The sequence below is a fragment of the Pollicipes pollicipes genome, unplaced genomic scaffold, assembly GCF_011947565.3.
Source record: "Pollicipes pollicipes isolate AB1234 unplaced genomic scaffold, Ppol_2.1 Scaffold_4002;HRSCAF=4701_pilon_pilon_pilon, whole genome shotgun sequence".
Taxonomy (NCBI): domain Eukaryota; kingdom Metazoa; phylum Arthropoda; class Thecostraca; order Pollicipedomorpha; family Pollicipedidae; genus Pollicipes; species Pollicipes pollicipes.
This window is the reverse complement of record NW_023596420.1, coordinates 43773873-43783498: the sequence shown is the minus strand read 5'-3', so window position 1 is coordinate 43783498 and position 9626 is coordinate 43773873.

Here is a 9626-nt window from a genome sequence, read left to right as displayed (position 1 = left end):
TTTGCATGCAGTATTATCTGCTTTCTCCGTTAACGATCATGGGGGACATCTCCCCGCCTTTCCGAAACATACTGCAGACGGGGTCGTTTGCCAAGCGTGTCTTCACTTCGGCTGAAGGGAAATTTTTAGGTCCACAACCCGGGGAGACGATGCGGCGACAGACAGCAAAACAGTTGCAAGAAAGGTATGTTTGTTTTTAAAGTCATCCTTTAAGTGGAACATTACAGCCGTAAGTCAACGCATGGCTTTGCTCTCATCGGGCAAAAAGGCAGTCTGCTATCTCTGGCATCAGTAGAAATTAAACTAGCATGCGGGGACACCATATTGAGTGGCTACCTCGCAAAGCTTTATTATCTCAATACGATATATTTACGGATACGAAACGATGCGCTACGTCGACGAAAACGATACGAAAACGACGACACGAAAATCCTAAAAAAAACCTGGTAGATGATGATGCATATACCATTTGATACGGTGTTTCTTTTTGCACTTTGTAAGTACACTTGCCTACTCATTACTGGCAGATGAGACCCTAGTTGGCCCTATCTTTATTGTGGAAACGGATGAAAACCGCTCATTTTGTACTTTTCTACGTAAAGTCATCAACCATGATCTATGAGAGCAGGTGGTTGACAGTCAATAATAAGCTGTGCACTTTGAGCGGCTTGACGACAGAAATGAGCTTTGCCAGTTTCAGTGTGTGACATTGCCACCGATGCCTCAAATTTAGAGAGCATTGGTTTTCAAGATTTATTTGTTAGTACTCTCTAGCTCATCAAGCCCACAATTCAATTAATTCAAAAATTTTTCTCCAGAAATCCTTACTACGTTTCATTTCAATTGCCTAAACGACGCGTTTCCCGCAGGTTATGCGTGTCCCATGTCAGGTAACATGCATTAAAATTGCCGAGGAAGAGTCAATCACATTCAAGGGATTTTCTGTTGAGGACACATCACAAGGAACAAACAAACCTGCACATTACCCCCAAGTACAAATCGCAAATTGCAATTGCAAGGTGATCTGAAATAGGTAGCGTCCTTCATAAAAGGAAAAGTGGTTTCTTTACACCAGAGCGATTTCAGTGTGTATCCATCGCAGGGTGTGCAGGTCTCGGGCAGGCGCAACAATGAGCTTAAAGAAGACTTGCAACCTTTTTTCATCTATCCTGTAAGGGATTTTGGTATCCATCGATCGAGGTCACCTCAAGTCCATTAGAAGCTGTCTGTTCTAATCGATTTCCCATTTATAAGGCCATAGACGTTGGGGTGACCCATTCTTGTTTGTGTCCTTGGTGTCTTTTGACCAGAAGAACATACTGCGACGCTAATAAATGCTTCGCACAGCGTGTAAGCCAAACACGGATGACGTCAATAGATTCTGCAGTGTTTGACGTGGCGCCGAGGCCCTTTGGCTGTCGCGGCGTCTTCACTGCTTCGCTGCTGCTGCTCGCTCTTCACGTTAATCGATGCTGCAGTGCGCAACGCTGTTCTGAGGCCGTGGAAGGTCGCAGGTGTCTTCACTGACGTCGTAGTAGTCAGGATGGACGGAAGCTCCGGTGGGACACGACGCGAAAACCTCATCCGAATCGTGCTGCACTGAATGGTTCGCTCGGAGATGTTCGTGATGTTGGAGATCCGCCTTTGTTTGCCCAGCCCACAGCGGTTAAGTCACGTCTATAGCGGGAAACGAGAGCTGGCAGTCGATTGTTGTTCGATAAAAAGTAATTGGCCGTAGGTCTGTAACGGAAAATGGCCCACGCTGAAGCAGCTCCCGATATCCCAGGGGCAGCGGCTGCTGACTGCATACACATGTGCAGCGTTGTGGAATCGTCAAAACTCGCCATACGCTGGTGCTCTCACTGTGGAACATTTCCGTTATAAACATGCTACTTTTTGTCATGTCTCTTTGCATACGGGGAAATAATTGTTTATTTAAATTACTTTTTGACATCACGAGTTTTTCTGTTTTTGTGAGGCATGATCGTTTTATGAAATAACATTCTCGAGGCACCCTGATGTGTGCGCATTTGGAAATTTAAGTACATACATGCACATCACCATGAAAACACCTTTACACGCGCCTGTGTAGTCGGTTGGGTACCCTTCTCTCGGGAACGGGGTCAATTCGACGTTCTGCTGAGGTCTCACAAACTAAGAAAGTTAGAGACACCAAATGTATAGCATGTATTAACCTGTACGTGAAATCACTTAGGTTAAAGTCTCGAAGGTATCCTAGAACCTAGATAACTGTTCTAAGCAAAGGTCGCATGTCTATTTAAGGTCAGTGACTTTGCTTGTCGTTTTGAATGTCATGGTAACAAAATCATACAAGACTACTTTGAGTTTTGCAGTTAAATAATTTACAAAAATTACGCTAGGCAGTATGTTTTTAAAAAAGAAGATGGTCACACGGGTCATTCCAGGTCAGTGTCCTATTGCTACCTGTAAAAAGTCCATGGAAAGGGTATAATGTGGTTTCTGTTATCAATTAATTCGAAGTGAGCACCAGGAATTACCACATACAGCAAGCCCTCGAGCAATGAAGCAGATTGATTTTGACCTCGGTCTGACTTTTGCACCCGACCATAGGTCAATGTGACTTGCTCATTCAATATTTTTGTTGCCTAAGAAGGTAGCTCAGAGATGTGTGGCTTCGTCCAACTCTTCGTTGTTGAATCCGATTGAACGATTCCTCAGAAACTCCCTTCGCTGAAACCATGATCTTATTTTGACTTGCCAAAGGTGACCGGACTTGCATGGTACATATTAATCGTTGATATGAGACGATTTGTGATTCAACTGTCCACAGCTATGCAACACTTGGTGTGGCTACGCCGCGCCGTTCGGAAACCGTTCGGGAAGAAACTTCGGGAGAGAGGGGGGGGGGGGGGAATTTCACCCCCATCCGAGCGCGTGTTAATGTAAATGTTGAGAAGAACCAGTTAATGCTATGTGGAGGCCGAAAAACTGTGTAGCCCCCTCCCCATTAACACTGATGAGTATATCACGCTACTAGGACGAACGAGCGTGGCAGTAGTTGGGAAACCAGCGAAGGATATGAAGGCTAAATGAAAGAAAACCTGCTAGGAACACTGTGTAAACTAGATCGATTGCTGTAAATGGACCACACACAAAAGTTCAACAATGATGCAAATTTCTTTGAGCCAAACGATGATTATCATACTGAACGACATATATCGTAAAAGATCAAGCGCTTAATGTTTTTGAAAAAGCGAAAGACTCACTTCTCAACTCTGGTGAGCGAGCACACAAACCAGTACACTACGCCAGCCATGGAACGTCCCTGGTCTGACTACAGCCAAATGTAATACGTTTTCATAGACGCATAAAGGGTTTCCTTACCTCAGACCGATTTCAATGTTTATCCATTGTATGGCGTGCTGGTCTCAAACAGACTCAACAACGGACTTCAAGAAGACTTGCAACATTTGTTAAGCTCCACTGCAAGCGCCTTTCAAAGCCATTGGTCGAAGTAACAGCAGTCATTAGAGGTTCCATGTTTCACCGGTCTCGCACCTACAAAGGGATAGAAGTTGAGTGTGGCCCATTCGGGCCAGGGCAGTTTGTTTCTATTGACATGCAAAACATGCTGGGAAACGAACAGAATGTTTACACAGCGAGTGAGCCAGACATGGAAGACGCCAACAGATTTTGCAGCATTCGACCTGCGCGAGGGCTCTGGACAGTCGCGGTGTCGTCGCTGTCGTCGGAGCAGTCCCAATGGACTGTGGTTCTGGCGGAGGTCGGCGACGCGGTGCCGTCCACACTCTCCTGCACTGAACGGTGCGATCGGCACAACTGCTGTTGCTGGTGACGCTGGTGTGGCAGGAGGCGCGAGATTACCGCACGGAGCCGGTCAGCTCCACCATAGTGCGGGGGGTGGCACTGTTCCCACGGCTAACGCGCTGTTCTGGCGCACCGATCGCTGAAAGCTTAGTCTACGATCTGTACATACGCTTAGCTAACAGCTCGGCTTTCTTCACCACTGCATCCGACAACGTCACCTACCGGCTGCTCGTGCACGGTCCGGAGGAGTCGAACGTGGGCGACCTTCCCGAACCGCAGCTCGACAAGCCCGTACCCGTCGGCTACCGCGTGACGGCGCGACGGCGGCGGCTGGTCAGCGTGCACCGGCGGCCCTGTCGCGACGATCCCGGCTACTCGGACGCCCGCTGTCTGAAGGAGTGCCTGTGGAGACGGCTGGCGGTGCACACCGGCTGCCGACTGCCACACATGGTGTCAGCTGGCGTGTACCTGCCCGAGCTGAGAGGCCCGCTAGGCCACCGGCCGGTCTGTACGCAAATGGCACAGCGTCACGCCCTGCGGGTTTTTCCGATCTTACCGGTCACCATCACAGAATCGCGCTGGCTTCTTCAGAGCTTCGCGTGGAGCAGGCCACGAGTGCCCTACCGACCTAGCAAGATTGCAGCTGACGTCTTGTCGAAACACACCAAGCGCACCGGGGTGAGCATGGACTCGGCTGGGGCCAACGAGCCACCAATACAAGGAGGACCGCCGCCGCCACCGCCACCGCCACCACCGCTGCTGTTGAGACCGGAGGGGCAGAGCAGCACGTCCCGGGAAAACTCTTGAAAGATGTGCACGGCTGCGTTTGTCCCAGAGCCTGTAAGGAGGTGGACTACGATATGTTTCAAGAGACTCCGCAAGCATCTGACGACAGAAATGGCAGTTACACAAATCCCTGTAGCACAAGACTCTACTTGGGAATGGATTTGGTCGGTGATGAGATTCAGCCTTTACAGAAACTACGCTAGTGGCCAACATCGGTGGCATTCTAGGTATGGTCACTGGGTGTGCTCTTTTCACCCTCGTAGACATTATAGAAGTCTTAGCAACAGGAATTTCTCGAGGCAAGTGGGCTTGTCACTGGACGAAACCAGGACGTAAAATCTCTCGTACTGTCTCAAGTGTGAGGCGAACAAGAAAAAAGCAAGCAACGAAAACCGGCCGCCGAGCGGGCCACCGCCTTCATCCGAGGACGCGCCTGCGACGGTGCCCGCACCGCTAGCGTCTTAGCAGGGAACAACCTCGGCGGTCCGTCCATTTTCGTTCACACCACTGTTTGCTACCATCGCCAGTGCAAGGCTGCGTCGTCAGTCTTTGCTCGAACTATCGACATCTATGCACCAGCTTTCACCAGCCAGTGTGTGTGGGCTTTAAGGTGTGTTGTTGGAAGTGCTGCGTAACTACGTCAGTGTTTTACCTCACTTCGTCATCACATCAAAACTTTCGTATCAGCGGACAAAGATGTAATCTGCGCCAAACTTGATACTGGGGGAGTTGGCACGGAAATTAAATGGCGGCGGAGGAGCATTGTCAGCTTATTCACAACGCTCAGATACTATGCCGTCTCTGGGAGGTCGTGGGCACATGTCGGTAGCACCATGAGTCTCTAATGGTGTGCATTGTTTCTCTTTGCCTGTACCCGTCTTGCTGCGAGTCCTTTTCCCGATAAAACCTATTCACCAGCTCTGTTTCATTAAGACTGAGCAAACGAGCTGGGCATGGGTGCTTTTAAATCGGCGTGTGGTCGGTGCAACAACTATGATTCCAGGTTCCCGTGATCTGACACATTTTTTTATATTTTACATGATGCACACACCAATCGTGTGGAATAGGTTCTGCATTTATTCTACAACGCGCACGAGCATCACAGCTCTGCACGACGTACATATCCACACATTATCGCGTAAAGCAACGTAAAGAAGTACAATGTCTTGTTTTCACATCTTGGTACACATGCCAACTTTTAAAAAATATAACATGTATGTAACTAGCGTGTTTGGAGAATGCAAGTAAACTGTTCCGAACAAGAAAGGCTAGAAAATGCGTCACATTCTGCGTCCAAAATTAATGTAATCGCCTCTTGCAAATGCGGTAAAAATTTGTCGGCTTTAAAAAACTTGCTGGCCGCGTGACACAATCATCGGTGCTAATGCCCCCTGATGTTTTGCTCTAAATTCTTGCAGCCAAAAAGGGTGCGCTGAACAGCATGGAACACAAACAGAAGAGCTGTTAGTCGATTCTGCAGTGTTTACCGTTGTTTTAAGGCTCTGGACGGTTGAAGATGCGTTGCTATTTTAATTTCAAATATTTGTTTCGAACTATTTGGATGGATGGATTCCTGGGATACGAGCTCACGCTAAGCAGTGCTTGTTGTGTAAGCCCTGACCCCTACCACCCGATCGCGCAATTCCATGTCATCGGGAATAACGCGCCGCACTGCTCGGCACGGATCGTCCTGCCCTCTAACGTCTGACTGGCCTTCAGCACGACCGCCGCCACCGACCGGAGGTCATGCCTGTCAAGGGCAGATAGGGAGCGCCCTAAAGCGTGTGGAACCCATTCCGCCGCGCGTGGGTGGATTGGAAGGCAGGCCGTCTAGCCAACTTAGTCAATGTTCATGCGACGTCAACTGATCTTCAGCCCGACCACTGTCATGGGCCGCAGGCCATACCTGTCGGGGGCAAATAGCGAGCGCCCTGAAGCGACTCGAACCCACCTCGCCACGGATGAGTGGATCGGAAGGCAGGCGCTCTAACAAACTCAACCACTGGGACGCCTGAAACTGTTTAGAATTTTTTTGATAAAAAAGAACCCGCATCTCTAAGCATGATCTCAATCACCAGCAACGTAGAGCGGACCGTGTAGGCAGTAGGGTGTGAACGGGTCCGCTGTCTCCGTGTTCGCACTGACCTCAGAGTAGTCCGAATGGACAGCGGCTCTTACGGAACCAGGGGTTGCAGAGCCGTTCACATCCTCCTGCACTGCACGGTCCGCTCTGCGCTGCTACTGACCGAGATCATACGTAGAGATGCGTGGTGTTTTTCTATTTAAAAATTTCTAAACAATTTTGTTAAATATTTCTGGGCACGCCGCGCTCTGATGAGACAAACCACACTTTGACATCCTTGGAATTAGTTGATCTAACGGCTTGTGTGGACGAAAAATGATACTATAGCAACATGCCGTAAAATAAACTAGTTTTGGGTACCGTAAGCAGTGTCAACGCGATTGTGTGAAACTACAACATCTTTGTCTTGATATTTGGTACATACCAAAGTTTCCTAAACACGTCTAAAGATAACTGAAGTGCTTTTTAGCACTTTTTTCTGTTGTGAAAACGGCTATTAGTATTATGCTGTATCCGATGACCTCACGCCTCGACTCGTTTAACGGTGCAGGTATCGCTGCCGCGTTTCTGCGCTGAAAACATGAAACACTCTAACAATAGACCTCATACCATATGCAATGAACCCTTATTTTTCCTCAGTCCCGACTTCTTTCACTAGTTCTAGTTCTACTTCACTAGATTTGCGAACCATTCATTCCCCTTTGTGCAAAGAGACCTGACGAAAGCAGCATGGTTATGACGAGAATGTATCAGAGTGAGACAACCACCGCGTTGCAAACGGTGACCATTCTTTCAGACTGCATATCTGTATGCAGTCAGTAGCCGCTGCCTCAGTGGTTTCGTGGACTGATTTAGCGCTTTCCGTACCAGACCCAAGGCCAATTACTATTCCCGGAACACCAACTAACTGCCAGCTCTCGTTTCCGTGACATACGTGACTTCACGGACGGGTCTCCTATATTACGCACATCTCAAACAGGCCGTTCAGTTCAGCACAGTTCGCATTGGGTTGTGGTGCCGGCCCACACAAGAGCCGCAGTCCGTCCGGACTACTCCGAGGTCAGTGAAGACACCCTCAACCACCAGAGCCTCAGCACAGCGCTACTCTCTGCATTACCGATTAGCGGCTCTTCTGTTTGGGTCATACTCTGTTCGACGCACCTATTCGGCTACGAGAATTCAGTGCGAAACATCAGAGGCCATTAGCATTAATGAGTGTGTCACGCCGCAGGACAAATGACCGTGGCAGCATTGGATACCAGCGAGGGATATGAAGCCTGAATGAATGGACATCTTTAATGATCATGGTGAAAACTCGATCGATTGCTGTCAATGGATAGAACGAGAAAACGCAACAATGATACAAAAGTTCTTTGCGTTCGGCGTTGACCCTCTTCTTGCCAGACAGACCTTGTATTGGATCAAGCGTTTAAGACTGTGGTTTGAACAAAAAGTATTCTTCTGACCGATGACTTTGATGCTGACCACGGTCAGACCTGAGACCTTACAGGCCCCGAGCAATTCCCATGGCGTAGGTGTTGTGCCAGCTTTCCAGAAGCGCAGGCGGCTGAAAGCCGGCGTGCTTTTATAGCATTTCTATGAGCTCATTACCTCATATTAGACACATTCTTTGACGCACATTCGACCACTGACAGTTCAGAGTGGTTTGCTCGCATTCTCTAAGCATGCTGGTTATAAGTATGTTATATTTGTAATCGGCAGTATGCTACTTAAAATATGCAAAACAAAAACCTGTTGATTTTTAAACTGATTTGCGCGTTAAGATGCGTACCTGTCCATCGTGCATAGCTGTGATACTCATGCGCGTTGTGATGCGTGCAAGATGTAGAAAAGCATACAAACTTAGCACAAAAGCCTGCAATCATAGATGTTCCACCGACCACGTGCCAACTTAGAAGCACCCTTACTCGGCTCGTTGCAATGACAAACTATAGAGCCCACACACGCTGGCCGGGGACCGATAGCTGGGGTTAAGTTGAAGGACGCAGCATTTCGCTAACGGTGGTCGAGCACGGCGGTGTAGCTGAAAAAAGACGATGTGCCGAGGATGCCCGCTGCTAGTGCGATAGCGGTGCAAAGGCCGTCTGAGACGCGTCGCTGGATGAAGGCGGCGACCCGCCCGGCGGTTGGCGTTCGTTCTTTGCTCTTGCCTTGCCCCCTCGCGTTTGAGACGATACCAGCGTTCTTACGCCCTGGTATCGTCCAGTGACAGGCTCGCTTGCCTTGAGGAATTATTGCTGCGTAAGACTCTGAAATATCCACCAATGTGAAGCGTGAGGACCCAGTGACCATACCTAAAAAGCCAACAACATTGGCCACTAGAGCAGTTGCTGTAAATACCACCGCCTGCCAAACCTCATCAGCGACCAGGTCCAGGGTCGGATATCCCATTGTGTTGTAGAGGCTTGTATGGCTGCCGTTTCTGTGGGCAGATAACTGCAGAATCTCCTGATACAGATCGCAACTGACCTCTTTGCAGGCTCCGGGACAAGCGCGGCGGTGCACGTCCTCCGACAGATGTTCGGGAACGTACTATCCCAGCCCCCTCGCTGCGATTTGGACAGCAGCGGAGGGGCGGTGCTGGCAGCCCTCCTTTTGTCAGTGGTTCCTCGGCCCCAGCTGAGTCCCAGCTCCACCCCGGGCCCACAGGGTCATCCGACAAGACGCCAGCTGAAATCCCGCTGGATCGATACGGCCCTTGTTGTCAGCTCCCCTCGAAGCCATCGTTTACTCTCCTCCTGCTCGAAACACCTGGTAATGGACGAAACGCTTAAGGTTGTTAAATGAACAGAGGGATTCCTTTCCTAAACAGCTTTGATGCTGACCACAGTCAGACCTGAGCCCTTATAGACATCGAGCGCTTACTACGAGTGCCCACGACATTCTTGTCCGCTGATACGGAGGTCTTGATGTGATGACGTAAGAG